A 22,809-nucleotide genomic window follows, 5' to 3' on the forward strand; every position below is an offset into this window, starting at 1 on the left:
ATAATCATTTAGAACAGCATGGTGGTTCCTCAGTCACAGATAGTCAATCTTTATGACAGATGACAAATAGTTTCCTTACGGGCCATCTCAGTAGAAGGGAGTATAACATCAATTGCATTAAACCATAATAAACTGCACATGAAGCTTGACTTCCTTTTTTTTTTTTTTTTTTTTTTGGTAAACTGTATACATTTCAGTTTATTTTCTCATCTTGTATGACTCATATGGAATTCACAGTCGTCACAGCTGCAGTGGAGCATCTTCAAACATAAATGAAACAAATAACTAGTAGATCGATAGGAGGTGACAGACTCCCAGCTAAAATCTCACCCTAGTGTAACCCACCACTGCCCTTCTGCACTCCAAAGACTTAATGAATCACCAGGAGCACACTGGAGATTGCGTTTTGCCCGTGTGAGAATGGATTTATGTCAGCACCAAAAAAGGATCATTCCCTTTCCTTGAGATAAAGTTTCTACGAGGTGCCGGACATAATGATTTAATACAGCTTATGTACCTATTTTATAAATACTTCATTTTAAGTTGAAACACCAAGAATGACAGAAAACCAGGATGCCTAACGAGCTAATAATTTAAAATGATATGCACTTTAGAGTAAGTTGTTTCTATGTTGGCAACAGGAAATGGTGCAACAGCAATACATACAGGAGAAATGCAAAGCCCTTTCAGTATTTCTGAATATGTTTTGCTCTAGAAAATGCATAAGATGACATTGTTATTTAAAGCTGATGATGTTCCTACAGGGCCCAAAGTAATCTTAAATACTTAAAATAATTACCCTGTGGAGAGATTTTCAGCTCTTGAATAAGTAAAGATGTATGCAACAGGGCTCATACGTGTAAACAGGAAAGCCACAGGATGAAACAGAACACCACCACGCTCCCTAAAGACTAGCTCCGTGCCCCTTAGCTGAAAGGTGCAGAAATAGTTTGCATGCTTTCGTAAGGAAGTATTATATCTGAGATCTCCTTTGAAGGGCATCATTGTGTACGCACGGCCATCTGGGGAGAGAAGTCACAGAACATTTTGACACAGCTCACACTGCCAAGCCCTTCCCTTCTTTCATTCCCCACAATAAGGCCATCCCATTCCTCACCTGGAATTAGAGCAAAATGAAAGGGACAACTAATTCTCAATACGTAGCAACCAAGGGAAAATAGATAGGTCTCAACCACAGAAGGAAAGAAGGAAAGAAAGATTCACCAACACTGCATCTCAGCAAACAGACTCTCTGCTTACATGACAAGATGAAGCAAAACAGGAAATATGGAAACATATCATAGAATAAAGGAAGTAATAAAAGAAAGAATGGGAGGGAAGGGGAGGAAAGGAGGGAAAAAGCACTCATTCCAAAAGAAAACACAACCTAAAAACAAAAAGCTTCCCATTATAGCAGGATTTTTTTTAAAGGATTATCAGTGAAGAGGGGATCAAAGATGAAATGATGAAATAACAGAAATTAAAAAGATGTTGCAGAGCCATCAAAACAAACAGAAGATCAAAAATCTATCAATTCAGAACTAATAAAATAAAAACAGCAAGGGAATGAGGTGACATGGCTAGAAATGAGAAGATATGGCTAAAAATTGAATTATTGATCTTTTAAAAAAAGGACTTAATTCCAAAGAATACAGAGGAGAAAGATAAATACATTTTTTTTTAATGGAGAAAAGATAAGCATGAAAAACAAACTGAAAACTGCTGACTCTGTAGAAAAGAACCCAAAAACTGGCTAGAGAAATATTTCAAGTAATGATAGTATGAATTTTCCATAACATGAAGGAAGAACAGATTGCAATAACAGTTAAAAATTGATGCAGAACGATCCAAAAGAATTATATCCTTGAGTCACTGAACTTCAAGATAAAGGAAAAACGTTCTGCAGGTGTTCAGGCAGAAAAGAGCAATTCACTCCCATGGCGTGGTGAGGAGGTCAGACTAACCTCACTGTTCTATAGGAGGAACACTCAATGCCGGAAGACAAAGAAGCCATGTCTACAGATTTCTTAGTAGGACCCCAAAATGTTACAACAAAGCAAAATATCCTTTGAATATAAAAGAAACAGATACTGAAACATGCAAGAAGTCAGGGAACACAGCATCCATGAGTCCTTCATAAAATAAACTATTCAATAATAGAATCTAGCCAAACAAGTTATTAACAGACGCTATGGCAAAAGGACTACTTCAGCACTCAAGTTTTACAAAGTTCTGAGGGAAAGTATGGGCCAATTCTTTTATTAAATCAACCTGGCCTTAGGGTATAAAAGCAGCTGTTTAACGTGCTCAAACATAAAATATCTTAGGGAATGCAGGGTGTTATGATATTTTCTGAAAATTACTTGACAATGAAATCTAGTCGACCAAGAGATAAATTAAAAGAAACAACTCAGGATGAAAAAGCCACGGAAAAGGACCAGGATGAACATCAAACTAATTTAACTGATTTAAATCTTTTGCTGCTTAACTAGTTGATGAACTGTTAAGAACACAGTACAGGTGTCCTACTTTTCCAGAGGCTCAGGTAGAGAGCTCTACACAGTCGATAAAGTTTGCTAATTGTTCAATTGATTCAGTAAAAGGCAATCTTGACACTTAAGAACTGAATTTTCAACTGCAACATTATCACTGTATACTCATTAAAAATATTAATTCTTCCATTAATAAAACAAGTGTTTTCATCCAAAAATCTAAAATTCCAATCACCTACATATCTACTTTGTAATTCAAAAGTATACTTTTAACTCTAGAAGTCCTAATAAAATGTATGCAGAAAGTTTGGAAAGACAAAAGTTTATCCCACTTATTCACCCTCAATTTTTTGTTACTATTTGAGACCTGCCAACTCAGGTATGTCTAAAATTACCTTTCATCATTTCAACCACTTTTTTTTCCCTCTAAACACTAGAGTTTAATAATTAATGCATGCTTACTTATATAACATAATGAGTGAAATCAGATGAGTGAATTCAGTGTTAATAAATTTCCTTAAATACAACCTGAGTATTTCTTTTAAAAAAGAAACAGATTTTCAAAAAGCATCTCAAAAGAATTTCAATTAATCACATCAAGGGGAAATACAGTAAGAATAAAAAACACCTACAAACTGTTAACTGTGACCTCATGGTTAATAAAATAAATAAGAGACAGACATTTTTACAAGGCACACTAATGGAATTCATTCAAATACCTTGAACTATACTCTAACATTATAATGCATTAGGTATTTTATAAAATGGCCCCAACTGACCTTTCTGTTCTGTCCTAAACTAAATTATTCTTTGGTTTCTAAAGTTATGCTCTTTTTTTCCTCCCTCTGCGTGATTGCTTGTATAACTCCTTCTGGTTGAATCATTCTCTTTCACAATTATTCAATATTAGCCATCATTCTTCAATGATCATCTCACGTGAAGACTTTCCTGTTCTCCTAACAGCAACTACCCCCTTTAAAATCCCATCAATGGTTTATATCTTCTTACTGCATTTCATCATATTATTATATTATACCCTTTTGTACTTGTTTTATATCAATTCTCTCCATGCTGACCCTCCCACTTTTCTCTTCTCTTTCCATAAACATTACTTGGATGATCTCATTCACTCCAACCGCTTCAAGCGCCATCAATGTACCACTGACTTCCTAAGTTCCTAGCCCAGAACTCTCTCCTGAGCAACAGGCCCAAATATACGCACTGGAAAATCCCTTTGGGTTTCTCCCAGGGCATTCCAATCTCAAAAGTTTAAAAGATCTCATCATGTTTTGCAAACCTGATCCTCCCAGTAGCACCATCCACCCAGTGACCCAAGCCCCATCTTGCTACCATTTCTGACTTCCTTAATTTCTTCAACATCACATACACTGAATAACTAAATCTATCACTTTATCTCCTAAATATCCTCCTAATCTATCCAGTTTTCTCCACCTCCACAGCCAAGCCTAAAGCCAGTTCAAGACAGTATCAAGTATCATCATCAGTCCTTTATCTGGTGGTCCACCCTTACTTCCCAACCCAATCCTTTTTATATATACTCAAGAGTTCACTAAAATGCAAAGCTGGTCATGTCAATTTCTCTCCTAAACCTCTTCACAAGCTCCTCACTGTTTTCACAATAAATACCAAACTTTTAAGTTATAAGGCACCAACATAATTTGAGTCCTCCTTTCCTCAAACAGGTACTATATCTCTTAGCACTCTACTCTCAAATCCTAATGATTTTTTAACAGTTCCTCAACTTTGTCATAATCTCCTTCTCGCCTATGTTCTTTCTCCAAAGTTCTTAACTTTTCTCTGGTGGGGCTCTTTTAGTCTAAGCTTCATTTTCATTTGAAAATCTTCACCATACTTACTGGACCATATCTAGGTGGGTGTCCCTGCCACGTGCTGTCACAGAACCGAACACTTCTCTCACCAAAGCTCCTCCCACATTGTGTTGATACATGAGTCTGTGCTGATCTGCATTTACTACTAAACTCAGCACAGACACACACTCTACTCACCGTATTTACCGCTGCAAGCCCAGAAAAAGTGGCACTGTGCCTGGCACACTGAGTCATCAAAAAAAAAGTTAAGGAATTAATAAATAGGACTAGACAGAAAGCTCTTTCATAGCATCCCCATACACGAATAGGCTTATTTTTATTCTTTCTAAAGCAGCAAGTATGAAAATTATTCTTGAGACCCTCAACATTTTTTTGAAAAATAAATGCAACATGTACAAAAATGAATTGAAGGAGCACAGTACTCTACTACTTTAAAATTGATAAATGATAATTTCAAGGAATGAGTTGCTCAAGGTAGAAACTGAAGCTTCATCATTTATACATTGTCTTTCACATCACCCTTGACATCCATCACCAACATCTGTCAATTAATTCTCCCTCTGAATCATATACATTCTCTTTATCTCCATCTCAGGTGCTAAGACCCCAAGCCAAGCCACCACCATCTCATGCTGCCCTATAATAGCCCAACTCCAGGTTTTTGCAACCTTCCAATGCCTTTTCCATACAAAAGTCCATGCCATTTTCGCAGAACTCGACCATATGAACCTCCTGCTTGCAATCTTTCAAAGACTCTGACTGCATTTAAAGTGAAATGGAATAATGTCCTCACAATGCTGAAAGACAGTAATAACTAAGTAGCTGGAATATGTAAATTCAGACAAAAGAAGCATACAGACAAAATGCATTATGAAAGGAAGGGAAAATGACTAAGTAATGAGACACAGGATGTATTTCCTAAGAGTATTAAAAAATTCTAAATGAGTATGCATCTATTAGCATAATTCAAAATATACACAGCCAAAATTTATAGAAATAACAAGAAACTAAGAGAGTCATGATTTTTAACCCATTCTTTCAGTCATGGATAGATTAGCCAAGAAATGGAGATTATAACCCATTCTTTCAGTCACGGATAGATTAGCCGAGCAAAAATCAGTAAGGCTACAAAGATTTTGAGCAAAACAATTTAAAAGCTTTATCTACTGGACAAATATAAAACGATATACCTAACAATAAGAGAACATACATTCTTTCCAAATCCAAAGCATTTACAAAAATTGTCCTTGAAGTAGGCCATATAGTAATACTATAAATAATTAATAGCAAGCAGACAACATGCTATAAATACAACACAATGAAGCTAATGTTTGGTAATTTAAAATTAACTAAAAGTACATTTGTAAATTAAAACTTCTACAGAGGGTCCCCAACTTACAATGGTTCAATTTGCGAGTTTTCAACTTTATGAATGGTGTGAAAGCAATATGCATTCCCTAGAAACCATACTTAGAATTCTGAATTTTTATCTTTTCCCAGGTTAGTGATATGCAGTATGATACTCTGGTGATGCTGGGCAGTGGAAGCTGTCACAGCTCCCAGTCAACCACATAAACGGGAGGGTGAACAATTAACACACAAGCTTTCTGTACCCAGACAACCATTCTGTTTTTCACTTTCAGTAACAGTATTCAATAAATTACATGAGACATTCGACACTTTATTATAAAACAGACTTTATGTTAGATGATTTTACCCAACTTGGGCACGTCTGTGCCCAGGTGGGTAAAACGTTAAGTGTTGTGGGCACGTTTAAGGTAGGCTAGGCTAAGTTATGATGTTTGGTTAGTTAGGTATTGATATATTAAGTGCATTTTTGAATTAGGGTATTTTTTTTTCTTTTTTGGCCATGACACTTGGCTTGTGAGACCTTAGTTCCCTGACGAGGGATCAAACCCGGGCCCCCTCAGTGGAAGCACAGGGGCCTAATCACTGGACCGCCAGGGAATTGCCAAGGATATTTTCAACTTATCATGGGTTTATCAGGACATAATCTCATCATAAGTCAAAGAAGATCTGTAAATAACTCAAGACTCTCAGAAAAGAATTATAGTGGAATACAGAAAATAAATAGGTCTAAATGATATAGAAAATACTTCATATCAAAACTCATGAAATACAGTTAATGCCGTGTTTAGAGAGAAATTCTATACTGAAATCCTTAGAGTATAAAGTTAAAAATTAATTAGTTCAGTAACTAAATTTATCAGACAACGACTATGAGAAGAAACTCAAGAGAAAATTAAAGACAAATAAAAACTAAGAATACATAAAAAACAAAAATACAATAGAAGGAAACAACAACAAAAGGAGCTTTTGAAAAGACTACAAAATTGACAAATCCCTGATAAGACTTACCAAAGGAAGTAAAAAGAGAAGTAAAAAACATAAAAATAATCATTTTGAAACAAATAAAATGAAAAGAGAGACATAAGTACAGATACAACAAGATTAAAGATATAATTAATGGACAACTGTGAACATCCTTGCTATGGGCTGAATTGTGTCCCCCATAAATTTATGTTGAAGTCCCAGTATCTCAGAAAGTGACTGTATTTGGAGACAGAGCCTTTATAGAGGTAGTTAAGGTAAAATGAGGTCAAGTGGGTACATTTTAATCCAATATGATTGGTACACAGAGGAAAGACCATGTGAAGGCACAGGGAGAAGAAAGCTATCTATGAGCAAAGGAAAAAGGCCTCAGAAAAAATCTACTCCATCAACACCTTATCTAGGACTTCTAGCCTCCAGAATGTAAGAAAATAAATTTCTGTTGTTTAAGCCGTCCAGTCTGTGGTCCTTTGTAATGGCAGTTCTGGCAAACTAATAAAATCTTTATGCCAATAAATTTGAAAACTTAAACGAACAACTTTATAGAATACACAACTTACCAAAACTGACTGAAGAAGAAACTGAAAACCTAAATAGTCTTATTACCACTAAAGGAAATGAACTTCAAGTTCAAATTTTACCCACAAAGAAAACTCCAGTCCCAAATAGCTTTACAAGTGAGTTCTACCAAATATGTAAAGATAAGATTATTCTAGTTATTCACATGCTCTCAAAGAATAAAGAAAAAAGATTCTAATATTGATACCAAAACCCAGTCAGAATATTATAAGAAAAGAAAACTACAGGCCAATCTCACTTAGTAGATACAAACATCCTATATAAAATTATCATGACAAAGTGCACAGAAAAACACTAACCATATAATAAATATATATTCAGCCAAATCAAAAATTAAAGCAATATTATAAAAGTGAAAAGACGGTCCACAATCTTGGAGAAAATATTTTCAACACATTTAATTAGCCCTGAATATCTACTCCAAGGCGAGAAAAAAATTGACTACCATTCAATAGAAAAATAGGCAAAAACATATGAAAAGGAATTCCACAGATGAAACTAAATAACCAGTAAACATATAAACCATTAGTAATAGAAAAGTGCAATTAGGCCACAAGGAAACACTATTTAACACACACCTGACTGACAAAACTCTAAATGTCAGCAGAAACCAAGAGTCAGTAAGGATGTGGAGAAATGGAACTATCAAACAGTGCTATTTAAGTATTGCAACAATATGGGAAAACAACTGGGCATTATCTAGTATAGCTGAAAATGTGCATACTCTACAATCCAGCAAATCTACCCCTAGAGATATACTCCAGAGAAACCCTTCTACTTGTGTACCAGGACACATTTAAGTGACTGTACACAGCAGTATTGTTTAAAATAGCAAAAAAGCTAGAAAGAATAAAAATGTCTATGGCTGAAGAATGGATAAATTACAGTATGGTCATATAATATAGTTCTATTCAGTTGTGGGAATGAATAATTTTACCTACATGTATCAGTGTGGATGAATATCAAAACACAAAATTTGAGTAAGAAAAGCAAGTTACAAAGGAAAAGAGTATAGCACTACTCATCTGATGTCCCAAGACAAGTAAAAGTAAACAATATATAGTTCCTGAATACATACTTATATATGATGACAAGCATTATAAAAAGCAAGGAAAGTACAATAAAAAATGCAGGATAATGCTCATGCCTGGAACTAAAAGGGGTCTTTAAAAATATTGGAAACATTCTATTTCTTAAGTTGGGTTTCTCTTTATCATTATGTCTTAATAACTTACATATACATCCATCACATATATTCTTTTACATCTACCAAAAACTTCATAACTTCAAGAAAGCATCTACCCCTACTCTTTCAACTAGAAACACATTGTTTAAATTGATTAAATAAGAATTTTCAAAGTTATTGATTCTGAAATAAAATGACTGTTAGCTAGAATTTGCTTTGTTAAGACTACATAGTCATCACACAACACAAGCAATTATTTTAAGAATCAAAATTTAATTTGCAACACCAAAGCATAAGAAGAAAAGTAGAGGGGAAATCCTTAGAACACTCAACTTACCAAACTAAAAAAAAAAAAAAAAAAAAAAAAAGCATATTATCCATTAAAAAAAATCATGTTGCTAGATACATTAATATAAAATTTTGGGGCTACCACAGATGCATAGACTAATAATCATAAATATTTAGTATAGGAAAGTACCCTCTTCATATCTGTTATTTTATTTAACCATAGTCTGAGCAGTAAATTCAGAATATTTTTGCCATGTCATCAGCATAGCTGTGTAGGGTAACTGTTTAGGAAAATCCTGCCTTGCCATTTTCCACATAGTTAGCTCCTGTAAACCAGACCTTTTCCCTCAACCACTTTTCCACTTACTGGAAAAGTCAACCTTAATAAATTTTCAGTGTTTCAGGTTTTGTGTGACCCATTTGCCAACTTTTCAGGGCCTCATCTTTGTCACTCTTCCATCGCACATGATCACATGATGACAATCTTTAACACTTTTTTCAAAGAAGGAAAAAGTGAGAGATCAGACTCATTTTCTTTCTCATTCTCTTTCTTTTATCCTCATTCATCCTCCATCCACCCGTTTATTCAAACGTCCATTAAAAAGATATCCATCCATTTTGCTTTAAAATCAAAAATAGGCAAAAGTTAAACCTACTTGCTTAAACTGGGTTTTAAAAATCCGTGAACTACAAGTCACCACGTTCCCTTTAGCCTTCCTTTCTCCCAAATCTACCCCTCTACACTGGGCTATGTAACCATAACCTTCAGCAAATTGCTTCATTTTTATTGATTTTTTTCCTCCTATTTACATTAATCCACTTGAATGAGATATTTCTTATAGAAACATCCAACTCCAAATTTCTACATTTCTAAGATATATGTTTGAAATTTTCAGCATTGCTTGAGAAGAAAAATCTAGAAAACAGCTACTCTTTTTTTATTTTTTAATTTTTTTAATTTTTATATAATTTTAAAGGTTACTTTCCATTTACAGTTATTATAAAATATTGACTATATTCCTCATGTTGTAAATACATCCTTGGGCCTATCTTACATCCAGTCATTTGTACCTCCCACTCCCCCATCCCTGTACTGCCCCCCCTGCCCACTGGTAAGCACTAATTTGTTCTCTGCATCTGTGAGTCTGGAAAGAAGCTGCTCTTGAGGGCAGCAATAACATCATCCCTTTGAAGCACAGACCCTGCATCCTGAACTACTGAACAAGACTGAGCCAACGTAAAAAGAATAACAATTCGCTAACCCACTGGTCCCATTTAGTCTCCCCTCTCACCCGGTCAACATATTTCAACATGGAAAGAGCAACTAACGTTACCAGCAGTTTCTGCTGGGGCTTTAGTAGTATCTGTTTCACAGTTAGAGGCAAAGTAAGATGGAGACTTAATTTCTCATTCAAAAAGCACTAGAGACTTCTCCACTGTAATTAAATTCTTACATACAACAATGTATATTGTTTCTGGCAGAACAAAAAATAAATGCTGTTGCATAATTGATTAGAACCAGGGAAGAGACCTCAATTCACACTGAGTTGCAACACAGAAATCTCTTGGCCTTTTCTCTCTTTGCCGCCCCTTGATTATTTACACCAAGCTGGCCAGAAGTGGGCTGGGGAACTGCCAGACTGCATGCCCGGGGCCACCACTGAATATCTGATATCTCAGTTTTTCTTCAAACTCTATGAGGAGAATTAAGAAGTGAGGTGGGGATACAGTGATTACCTAGTTAGACAAGCAAGCATTTCAGATGCATAGATGTCCTAGAGTAGAACCAGAAGAAATTATAAATGGAAATCATTTAGTTGCTTAAAACAATAAATTCTGCTTACTCTCCTCTACCTGTAATCACTCAACCTCTCCTCCCACAAGTAGCTCCTCCACAATTATTTCTCTACTGGGGCCTTTCTAAATGGCACTTTTAGAAATGATGTACAAATAAATGTTTCGAAACAAAGATTAAATGTACACCGTTCTACTATCTGCAGTGCAACCTTACGCAAGTCCCTCAGGATGTCAGAGAATGATAAAGGTTGTCATGGATGGAAATAACATATCTAGCCAGAAGCCAGACACCCACCTATTTCCATCATTTTCTCCTTTTTAGAATGAGTATATTCTGGAGGAGAGAAGAGTTTACAAGCATAAATAAGATACTCTGTCCTTCATATCTATAGGTTGGCGACATTAATCTCCGTGAAAAGTAGTCACCACTGGAAAGAACTGAGTCCACAAAGGGAATAACCAGATCAAGTGTCTCAATTCATGTGATCTTGGTGTTTAAGGACTGTGAATTCGATCTGCAATTCAATTTAAAAGGAATGGAGTAATTAAATTTAAAAAGTAATTAAAACTCAGAAAAATCTAGCAAGCGTTACCCATAAACTAGAATCAATCAACCTCTCTCTTCCACACACACACACACACACACACACACACACACACACACACACACACACACACACACACACACCATGTAAATGTAAAAATATAAACTGGCATATTCTACCAGTATCTGAACTTCTTTTTTTAGCAACCTAATTGTTCTTACTCTCTATCTGATTAGAATGCTATTTCTGAATTTACTCTAAATCACATATCAGAGTCAAGTCCTTTCTGGGGTTATGGATGGAATTCTGGGAACTGAAGGCAGGTTACCTTCAAAAGCTTTTCTTCTTTTTCCCCCCGAACCCAGTAAAGGGCTAATACCCTCTCCCTGTCTACCTTCACCCACCTCTCCAAATGCTCTCCTTTACCTCTGTTCCAGGAAGGCCCATCATACAGGATTTCCTGGTCCTGCACCAGGGCTCAACACAGACCTCCGGGAAACCTCCCAGCACAGGAGAGTCGACTTGTGAGATAACGAGCCACTTGCCCTTCCAGCCTGTTGCACAGGCCTCACCTTTCTTGGTGCCACTACTTCGGCAGTCCCGCTGGTGTTGCCCTTTGCCCTCTGACACCACCCCCCGCCGCCCCCCATCCTCCCCTCCAGTATTAGCGCCTCCTGTCCGGAACCGGGCGTGAATTAACATATGCCTCCTCGTTAGCTGCTCTCCAGCGATTCTGTTCAGTTACAGCCTGTCACCCTCACCTCTAACGTACGCTGGCCCTGGCATCATTCATTCTTACTCTGGATATAATCTCTCAATCTCATTCTTGCTCATAATTTTACTCTGAACTTTACTAGCTGGATAAGCCCCTAACATCCGGATGACCCACCTAATTTCCACCATTTTATATCAGAATCTCCCCTCTTCTCAGGCTATGTTCGATCTTCCTATGCTCTCAAAGCTCCCCATGGCCACACGGCCCTGGCTTGAGCCTGACCGTTCTACTACATTATAGATGGTCAGTCAAAATCCAGGGAGCAGAGTGATCTCAGCTACTACTGACACCAAAAACGAGTCAAGTACCACATGAGGCCACAAACGATCCTGCCGTTCCTCAAGAGGTGAGCAGAGCTCAAAAACAGTGAATCCAGGCAGGTGGTTGTCCAGAGCGGGTGAGACTTCTCTGTGTGCGACATCGTCTCCACTACAAGCCTGGGTCCCAAAGACAGTGCTTCCGTCCTCGGACGGGAATGGAAGGATCAAGGAAAGAGGACGTGGATCAGAAAAGGTACGACATACAACACTCAGGTGGAGGGAAGGGTGAGGAAGGAGACTCCTGCAGGAAAATGGGGAGAACAGGCAACGTGGGACTCAGTGCTGGGTATGAACTGTCACAGCTTAGCTGAGCTCCACCTGCATGGTCCAGCACTGTCTTCCCTGCAGGGTTCCACAGCTCCTGGGTTATAAGGGACACCGTGGTGAGACGCAGAAGGCAGAAGTGCGGCAGCCCTCGTGTTCTCACCACACTTAGAAGATCAAGGCAGGGCTCAGGGGCGGGTGCAGCTCGTGCCTGCTGTCACTCTGTGCTTGCACACCATGCTGCCTCAGGGGTGGAACGAGCCCCCCAAATCTCCATCAGCTTATCTGATTCTCACACGAGATACTTGTGACTCGGAGAAGGCGCCAGCTTCCCCTGCAGTTCGCAGCATCCTCGAGGAGATGGAGGCTGGTGAGCAGTGAGGAGTCTGTGTGGACTCAGCTCACCCTCACGGCTTCCGTTCATCCCTGCTCTCCAGCACCTCCTGTCACCCTTTCTTCCTGACTGCGTGCCCTGCTGACGTCAGGCCTAGCACCCAAAATACAGAAGCAACGACCACACCTAACTTGCCTAACTAGCTCCTAAAATCAGACGAGGTCAAATCCTGATACTAAATTCCATATTCTCTACCATTCCCGTGGTTCTGTTCCTCTGAGCCAACCCTAGCTCCAGGAAAAAAGCATGTTGAACATGAATAACCAACTGATTCTTAAATTGGAATATTTGTGAGTCTTACTTCCATTAGGCCTTAAGGTGTACTAAGGACTAAACTATAAGATAAAGAATCATACTCATTGTTGAGTCAATAATCATTCATGATTTTATTAAACAAAAGTCTCTTTAGAGAACAGTAAGAGATTAATTCTCAGCTAACATCAACTGGAGAGAGGCGAAAGAGGTTACAATTTTTTTTAAATGCACAGATGTTGTTAATAACAAAATTAACCAGATAGATACTATATTTCAACAAATGCTTTCAATAATCAATCACTACGTTGCTTTAATACTCTGATGTTCTCATTAAATCAAAACTGGTTAACTAAAATGGTTATGTTTAAAAGATGCTCATATCATTTTTATGATCACTCCTGAAAAGTTCTAGTAAAACGCATTATATAAACTACTTGGGTAATGTACCCTAAATAGGATGACATAAAGCTTAGCTGAAGAGCCACTATAATCAAAGGGCCGGAGAATGAAAATGAGAGAGAGAGAGAGAGAGAACACAAAAGTACACCAGAGCATGTGAGACAGAGAGAGAGAGACATAAAAGGGGAGAGAGACAGAGGGGGAAGCAAAGAGAAAATCATTTGCACACATAAACGAGCCTCAACAGATTTTAGCTGAAATATTTAATGGTATCACTGAGTATTACATTTATCCTTAACTCCAAAAGGAAATTCTGCAGGGCACTTTTGTGACCAAGAGAAAGAAAATATACTTTTGTGTTTACTTAGAATTTTTTTTGAACAAAAAAATTGTGACTTTTACTCCTATTTCTTCCAGAAAATGTGACACCATCATTCGAGGCCCAGGTCAAAGGTCACTTCACAAGTGAAGCCATCACCAGCTCCCTAGGTTTCATTATATATATTGTAGCACTAATCATATCAGATAGTAGTAGCTCATTTGCCTGTCCCTGAGATGATGAAGCCTTGAAAACAGGGTCTAAATATAATTTGGCTTTGTAGGCCTGTGTCTAACAAATAACATACTCTAAGTATAAGATTACTAGATTCAATCAGACTACAGCATAGGTGTCATGATTAATTTAATGTATCAACTTGACTGGGCCACAGGGCACCCACGTTAAACATTATTTCTGAGTGTGCCTGGGAGGGTGTTTCTAGATGAGATTGGCATTTGAATCAGTGGACTCAGTAAAGCAGATGGCCCTCCTCAGTGTCGGAGGCCATCGTCAAATCTGTTGAGGATCTGAATAGAACCAAAAGTGGAGAAATGGAGGATTAGCCCTTTCTCACCTGCTTAAGCTGGGACACTGGACTTCTCCTGGCCTTGGATTCACACCACCGGCTCCCCTGGTTCTCAGGCCTTTGGACTTGAACTGGAACTACACCACTGGATTTCCCAGGTCTCCAGCTTACAGATGGCAGATCACGGGACTTCTCAGTCTCCATAATCACATGAGCCAATTTTTACAATAAATTACATATATTATATATATATATGTATATATACACACACATATATATGTGTGTATGCATACATATATATATATATATATATATATATATATATATATCCTATTAGTTCTGTTTCTCTGGAGAACCCTGCCTACTACAAAATAAGCTGTCAACATTCTGTGAGGGAAATGAATAGCATGTGTACCAACCACTGGAGCATATCCAGTGAGTGCAAGGATTTTATTTCCTCCGAGAGAAAGCCAGAGGTATCTATTTCTTATCAATACAGAGCAACAACTTAGAAGTCCCCAGTCAGATCCTGAAACTGGAAGCTGACATATTAAGTCAGAGACCCGGTACCCCCTGGTATGCAGGTATGTTCCAGCAGTATCCTCAGTCCAAGGAAACAATATAGATACAATTACTGGCCTGAACAGCAAATCTTCCTAAAGCAAATGGACATAATTAACATGACTTAAAATGATGAAATGGCTATTTTAACGAGCACTTAGTAACTACCAGACAATATGTGAACGCTTTAGCATTTTACTCACTTAACTTTCATGACAACTGTATGGACGAGACACTACTATCATCATCATCGTCATCCACATAGGACTGGTGTGACAATGAGCTACAGAAGCAGGTGAAGCCCTGGCAGAGCTGGGACTGAAAGCCAGGAGGCCTGCATATAGAGCCAAGCTCTTAAACACGTCAGCAAGTTCAACAGTCTCCATGGGTCCCTTAAATGTACCTAAAATGCTACCTATTAGAAACGGTGATGTTAAGGCATTTTTATACCCTTCCTTTAAAACTCACTGAAAACTTTTAAAGCCAATTTAGAAAAAACAAACAAACAGAGAAAAACTCCATCTTAAGTGAAAGTAAAAACAGTCAGAAACTCAGACTGCCAATCAAAACATACTCATCGAAGACTGTGAAATCTCGGAGTCCTCGGGGAACGGATGCATACCTCCTCAGACCTGGAGCAATTTCCTAAAAGTGAAGATCACAGCGATGAAATGCCTATCCAGTGAAAGCAGAGAAAGTGGTGCTAAGAGAGCAAACACACAGATGCAGCATTTTCTAGAGTCTAGCTCCATCATCCAGGGGGTCACTGAAGTGCCAGAAGTGCAGGAGCCTTTGTCTCCAGAGGCTCTGCTGTACAAGGGCAATTGAGGGAGGACTCTGGAAGTAACACCTTTATTTAGAGTATCTGAAACAAGAAACGCAAGACAAAGATTTGGACTCATCTAGCACATGCCCAAAACTGTTGGTGCCCCTGTCCACAATACTACCTGCCATACTGGAAACTACCGGCCCCATTCAAAGATAGGTAAAAACCAGAGAGAGGCCACAAGGGAACTGTGCATGAAAGCAGCAAATATTAAAAGCCAGAGAGAAATGTAAGCAAGAGGCCAGTGAAGAACAAACACCGCAGGAAGAATTACCCAAGGAAACAGATGAAGAATTTGGATAAATAGCACCACTTCACAGGCTCAAAAATAATAATGGTTCAAACAAAAGGGTCTTGCTTTAAAAGAAAATAATATTCAGGAAAGTACAGGGCTCAAATGTTAAAATGCAGGACATGTGAAACAGATGAAAGTAAGCAGACAGAGTTATGAAATACTACAGAGATGATAATTAACTCCAGGAACTAAAAAGTAACAAAGAATTTGACTGAAAAGATAGTAAGAAAAAATGCTGACTGGGAAAGCACAGTTAAGTGAAATAAAAACGTTAAAGGTGAAGACCACAGATACAAAACGCCAAGGAGAAACATTATACCTATCTTCAGGGTTACTAAACAAGAGAACAAATAGAAAAGACACCTTAAATATAATATTTAAATCTGAAGACATAAAAACAGAGTCTACTTCTCAGAGCTGAATGGGAGGATCCAAGAAAAACTGACACAGAATGATAAAAACCAAGAAGCAAAACTGATGAAGTTACTGAACTTCTAGCTTACTAAAAATAGTCCATGGACATCTGAACAAAAAGCAAGACAAGAACAAGTGCAAAGACCAGTTTGCTTCAGCCTTCACAGTGACACCAAATACCAGATGACAGTAAAGTAGTGTTTCCATATTTCTGAGAAAAATAAGAATTAATACTAATTGGCTTTGATAATTACAGTTAACAATCAGAAAATAAATGTTAATAAACCTAAGTTTTAAGAAGATAGTAAAACAAGAAGAGGGAAAAGAGTTAGAAATGTCATTAATTTACCCATCTTTCATAGCAACAAGTCAAAAGATGTTTGAAGTTAAATTCAGTCATTAAAAAAAATCCACAGAATTATCAGAACTCAAAGTTTTTTATTTTCTTTTTCTCTTAATTCTCAAATGATAGCATCACTTTGGTGAAAGGACGTTAACTTGAAAATAATAAATTCCTTTGGTTTAAACTCAGCTTCTATTTCTTCCATTACATCAGAAGCAAACAAAAATAACTCTATATTAGAAATACAAAGTACAAATATGATCCTATTTTTGTAAAACCATCTCTCTTTACTTGTATATACGTACACAGAGAGGCTGCAAAAAATGCTCACCAAATACTAATAGGTGTGAGACAGGGAGGTGATGGGACTTTGCATGCTTTAATGTTTTCAAATGAGCAATACATCATCTTTTCAAAGAATAAAGCCATTATTCTACTTCAATAACTGCATAATCTTTCTCAAATCCCTGTATATCATTTTGTTCTCGTATCCCAGGTCTAAGAAATCAGACACCCAAGGGTGATGGGACTTCACCGAAGAATGACCTCACGCAGGACTATATTTTAATAAATATGCTCTACACCTACTAGTTTGGATCATTATCACATCTACTGATTAGGCTCAATAAAAGGAATAACTTTTAATATAACTAGATATGCCTGGAAACAGGATGAACTGCCACATGCAGTAGGAAATTCCAAGCAGTACTCAAGATATAGCGCTGAAGTAACCAACCAACTCTTATGGAAAGACAGCCATGTACCAAGCACAGATTAGAGTCAATGACCTTTGTGGGCACTTCCAATTCTGAAGATACTTGACTTTGTGATGTGACGTCATACAACAAAGTCATGAATCTCTGTCTTATGCTGTATAAACAATAGTAGCAAGCGTGACCCACACTTTTAGAACTCTACAGCTCTGAATTACTTTCATAAATATGTCATATTTTCTTTCACCCCATAACGACTCTTGAAATAGGTAGGACAGGTGTTATTAGTTCCACTTGGCACTTGAGAAAATTAAAATTCAGCAAGAAGTCACTGGTCCAAGATCATACAGGCAGAGAATTGCAGAGCGAAGACTTGACTTTTTGTGATTCCATGTTTACTGCCCAGGCAGCTACTCTACATAAATGTACAGTGGCCTAGCGCTGACAATATATTTCACTTACATCAACTGGGGCTTTCTCAACAACTATGCCTACTTAGCTCAAAATGGAAGAAAGGCTGGATTGTTGCTATTACAGTCTTTCTACCTTGAGTGAAGAAACAGCCTTGAAACTTCATGGAAAACAAATTTAAAGTAACCACCCTATATATGCCCATCGCTATGAAGCAAACTTTTTTTCTGTAGGGAATTAAAGCTTTCCCAGAAAGGCCTGCTATCGTCCTCTTGCTTTCCAAATCCAAAAAAGGAAAACTTACCCACTGTTAACGCTGAATGGTTTAAGCAGCTGTTCATCAGAAGTAGTCACAGAGCAAAAGTTTGAACATGAAGTCTGATAAGCTGGACTAATGTATATGCATGCATATGTTTTGGACACCTGCTCTAAACCAGCTGTTGAGAGCACTTGGGAAACATACTGAAATGGATGGAAAACAATGGAGCAAAGCCAGGTTTGTGGAGTCAGGTCCACAAACATTCACAATGAGAGCAACTGCTAAAATATGTTAAAGAGCACATAGACAAGGTTTTATGCCGATATATGTGAATAGAAAATAATGGATAACTGGAATCTTTTTAGAATTTATTTAATGTTATCTAATGGCAAATGGTAAAGCGACAAATCCAAGTGCAATGAAATGGAGTAAAAGAAAGAACTTAAAAACTGAGTAAAGAACTTAATGTGAATATATACACACACACATATTTTGATATAAATATATTTATATATTATTGATTAATTGATTGATTGACTGGTTGAAAGAGGAGATGAAGACAGCACCTGAAAATAAGACTATTGATACGGCCACAAAATAAATTTTACAAATGCTATTTAGGCTGTTCAAATATTAGAGCATAAGCAGGAAGGCATAGCATGATATTCTGTGGCTCTTGGCAAGATTTTATCACTGCTGGCAAACTGGAAATGTACAATATAGTTTTAAGAGCCATATTCAAATCCCTTTTCAATTATGTAGACAGTGGCAATGTTGCATCCACTGCTGACATTTTAAAAACGTCATCTTAAAACTGACCTTGGGAATATACATGAAATATAGAAGAGATAAATTTCCAAACTGCAATTTTCTCTCTGAATCAGACCTTACTAAAACTAACAACACCTGATTCAAGCAGGTTTAAAAACAAGCATCAATGTACTCTTTGTTCTAAGGCATCTATAACTGAAAACACAGATTGAGAAATATAAGGAACAGCAAGAAGAAAAACATAATTCATTGGGACAAACACATTAAGTGAAATACTCACTGCTCCTTCCTCTATAAAGACTTCTGAACTCATGAATTATGAGCTATGAGGCACGATCATTTAGAATGAATCACACATAATATATTATACTTAATCAAGATAATATTTTCAGTCTACCCTCAGGGTAAGTATTAACACAAAGATTCTCTTTGCGATAATCTTCAGTTCTCATAAAATTAGTTACAGAGCAATGACACTGTCAAAATGCATAAACTTACAAAGCTGACACTGATCCATTCAAACATAAAAATTTAATTACAAATGAAAACATAAATATAAGATCAACATCATACGTAAGAAAAGGGATAAGTACTTTCTGCATGATAATGAGTGAAGGTTTCCATGTTTACGCAGCGATGAGTCAGGAAAATTTGAATTTACTACATTTGCCCTATTTGTCTTAAGGAGTATAGAAAATTGTTTAACGTTACATTATACATGAAATTATCAATGGTTTGCTGGAGCTAGCTCATCTCCGGCTCATGAGAGCCAATTGTTAAATTTTAAGGAATCTTGCAAGCTCTTTGTTAAACCATTGAAACCAGCCGTAGTGGGAATATTTACACCATGGGAACTGACAAATATTACAGATCAGGCCTCCCCACCCCATGCCCTAGAGCCAGTTTACTAGCACACCACTAATCCATATACAAATAAGTACACAGTACAATTAATTCTCACAAAGTAAATGTACCCATATAGGTAATACTGAGATCATAAAAAAGAACATTACCCAGAAATCTACCTTATATCATCTCTGAATCAAAACTCCCTCTAGAGGGCTAAAAACTTTCCAGAAACAAATACAACAAAGGAGAAATTTTAGCAAGGAAAAAAGGAAGGCTTTTTTTTTTTTTTAAGATGCCACATACATGTAAAATCATACAGTATTTGCCTTTGTCTTCATTTCACTTAGTATAATGCCTTCAAGGTCCATCCACATTGTCACAAATGGTAGGAGTTCCTCATTTTTTATGACTGAATAATACCCCACTGTGTATATATACCACATCTTATTTATCTTTTCATCTGTTGACAGACAGGTTGCTTCCATGTCTTGGCTACTATAAATAATGCTGCAATGATCACGGGGGTACAGGTATCTCTTCAAGTTAGTGTTTTCATTACCTTTGGATATACTCCCAGAAGTGGAACTGCTGGATCATATGGTAGTTCTGTTTGTAATTTTTTGAGGATCTTCCATAATGTTTTCCATAGTGGCTGCACCAATTTACAGTCCCACCAACCAGTGCACAAGGATTCCCTTTTCTCTACATCCATGTCAGCATTATCTCTTATCTTTTTAATTGTGGCCACTCTAACAAGTGTGAGGTGATATGTCATTTCTCTGATGACTAGTGATATTGAGCATCTTTTTATGTTCCTGGCCTTTCAGATATCTTCTTTGGAGAAATGTCTATTCAGACTTAGGACCATTATTTTATTCAGTTATTTGGGGGGGTTTTGCTATTGAGTAGTACGAGCACCTTCTATTCGGGGATATTAACCCCTTATCAGATACACAGTTTGCAAATATTTTTTTCCCATTCTGTAGGTTGTCTTTTCATTTTGTTGATGGTTTCCTTTGCTGTGAAGAAACTTTTTAGCTTGATGTAGTCCCACTTGTTTATTTTTTATTTTGTTGCTTGTACTTTAGGTGTCATATCCAAAACATCATTACCAAGACCTATGTCAAGAAGCTTTGTTCCTGTACTTTCTTGTAGTAGTTTCATGGTATCAGGTCCTACATTTAAGTCTTTAATCTATGTTGACTTAAGTTTTGTAAGTGGTGTAAGATATGGGTCCAATTTCATTCTTTCATACATGTATATCCAATTATCCCAGTACGATTTACTGAAGAGACTGCCTTTTCTCCATTGAGTATTCTTGGCTCCCTTGTCAAATATTAGTTGACCATATATGTTTGGGTTTATTTCTGGGCTCTCGATTCTGTTCCATTGGTCTATTTGTTGGTTTTTTTCCTACCAGTACCATACTGTTTTGATGACTATAACTTTATAGTACAGCTTGAAATCAGAAAGTGTGATGTGACATCTCCCATTTTTTGTTTCTCAGGATTTCTTTGGTTATTCAAGGTTGTTTGTGGTTCCATATAAATTTTAGAAATGTTTTTTCCTACTTCTGTAAAATACATAATTGGAATCTTGATATGGATTGCACTGAATCTATAGATGGCTTTCAGTCATATTAACATTTTAACAATATTAATTCTTCCAATCCATGAACATGAGGTACCTCTCCATTTATTTGTGTTTTCTTCAATTTCTTTCATCAATGTCCCGTAGTTTTCAGCATAGAGATCTCCTAAAATGTATTCTTTTTCATCTCCTTAAATTTATTCCTAAGTACCTTACTGTGTTTGATGCTATTGTAAATTGAATCAATTTATTCCTTTTTCAGAAACTTTGCTGTTAGCGTATAGAAACGCTACTGATTTTTGTTATGTTGATTTTGTATCTTGCAACTTTACTGAATTCATTAATCATATCTATCAGTTTTTTTGGTTGAGTCTTTAAAATTTTTTATATATAAAATCATGCCATCTGCAAATAAAGACAATTTTACATCTTCCTCTGCAATTCTGATAACTTTTTTCTTTTTCTTACATGATTGCTCTAGCTAGGACTTCCAGTATTACGTTGAATAGAAGTGGTGAGAGCGGACACTCTTGTCTTGTTCTCGATCTTAGAGGAAAAGCTTTTGTACTTCCACCATTGAGTATATTAGCTGTGGGCTTGTCACATATGGCCTTTATTATGTTGAGATATGTTCCTTCTAGGCCTAACTTGTTAAGACTTTTTATCATGAATGGATGCTGAATTGGAAGAAGGCAATTTCAAGTGAAAGATATAATCTGGAAAATCATTTGTAAGTATCTATGAAGGTGGGCTGGCAGAAAAAGACATGATGTACATTTATTTGAAGGTAGCAGGAGCAATGGGGGAAGGAAAATATGAAACTGTATGTGTTGTGCAGCTATATAAAGAGTTATGAGGCACATGCCTCTGTACTAGACTTTATGAAATAGAAATGGTTTAACATATTGTCATTTTCTTAGTATTAATTGATGATGTTTATATTATGACCAGTATGAAGTACACAAAAAGTTCAAATAAATACTACAAAGTGATAGCCAGCACTTGATTACTGTTGAAATTCCCAGGATTTTTTTACCCTCTAATTTACACCAGTATTTGTCTGTGAAAAAACAAAGTTAAAAGCCTTTCATAATCATCCCATGCCCTTGATGAAAGCCAAGACTGCAGCTGCAAAGAGGACAGCATTGACAGCAATCATATGCCATAGAGCACTAGGATTAGGCTTAGGCTTGTGGTAGGAATTGAACAAAATCTGGCTTTTTTTGTTTTTGTCCCAGTGATCAGTTGTATCAAGTGTTTTTCCATTTTTTAATTATTATCTGAAAGTTGATTCTTAAACCAGCTTCAGTTCCCGAAACTGACAACAGCTAGACTTGAACAAAGAAGGGCTGCCTCTTTATAATTTTTTTTTATATATTTAAGGGTTTAAAAACAAAAATTAGGGCTTCCCTGGTGGCGCAGTGGTTGAGAGTCCA

At 36.9% G+C, this 22,809-nt stretch overlaps 1 protein-coding gene across 3 annotated transcripts in view; it reads right to left on the reverse strand.

Annotated features, from left to right (window-relative positions):
* The window catches only part of KLF12 (KLF transcription factor 12), a 580,319-nt gene that overhangs the window by 283,919 nt on the left and 273,591 nt on the right, over positions 1-22,809 (reverse strand). The window lies entirely within an intron of this gene.

The sequence above is a fragment of the Globicephala melas genome, chromosome 18 (assembly GCF_963455315.2).
Source record: "Globicephala melas chromosome 18, mGloMel1.2, whole genome shotgun sequence".
Classification (NCBI taxonomy): Eukaryota; Metazoa; Chordata; class Mammalia; order Artiodactyla; family Delphinidae; genus Globicephala; species Globicephala melas.